This window comes from Prunus avium, chromosome 7 (genome assembly GCF_965620075.1).
Source record: "Prunus avium chromosome 7, drPruAviu1.hap1.1, whole genome shotgun sequence".
NCBI lineage: Eukaryota > Viridiplantae > Streptophyta > Magnoliopsida > Rosales > Rosaceae > Prunus > Prunus avium.
Window position 1 is genome coordinate 13,768,154 of NC_142290.1, and position 646 is coordinate 13,768,799.

The 646-nt window shown below is 38.1% G+C and overlaps 1 non-coding gene across 1 annotated transcript; it reads left to right on the forward strand.

Annotated features, from left to right (window-relative positions):
- Window positions 1-225: 225 nt before the first annotated feature.
- Window positions 226-332, forward strand: LOC148293019 (small nucleolar RNA R71). Its single transcript, XR_015825944.1, has one exon. It is a non-coding gene; the product is annotated as a small nucleolar RNA R71 (small nucleolar RNA).
- Window positions 333-646: the final 314 nt, after the last annotated feature.

Sequence of the window (646 nt, forward strand, 5' to 3'; positions counted from 1 at the left end):
TTAATCTCATTATTAGTACTTACCTCAGAGACCACAGCTTTCATAGGAGCTCCTCTTCCTTTATTGTAGCTCCATTGTTGAGAGTTGGTACTCAAAGATTCAAAGAGAGTAAAAGCCTCATCTGCTGTTTTGTTCATCAGTCCTTCTCCACTTGTTGCATCTACCATCATCCTTTCGGAATCAAGCAAACCTTCATAGAAAGATTGCATTTGCATCCAACTCTCTATATTGTGGTGTGGGCAAGAACTCATCATCTCCTTGTACCTCTCCCAGCATTCATGAAAAGCTTCTCCTTCTCTTTGTGTGAAACCAAGAATTTCCTTTCTAATCTTGTTAGTCTTTTGAGCTGGAAAGAATTTCTGCAAAAACTTATTAGAAAGCTCATCCCAAGTACGAATAGAAGCATTAGGCAAAGAGTATAACCATGACTTAGCCTTATCTTTTAAACTGAATGGGAATAGCCTCATCTTAATCTGCTCATCATCAAGTCCTTGAATTTTGATTGTAGCACATATTTCAAAGAATTGCTTAACATGCATGTAAGGATCCTCAGTGGTATTACCATAATAAGTTGGAAGAAGATGAATCATACCACTTCTAAGCTCAAACCTGTCAATTGTGAGTTGAGGATAGACGATGCACGAAG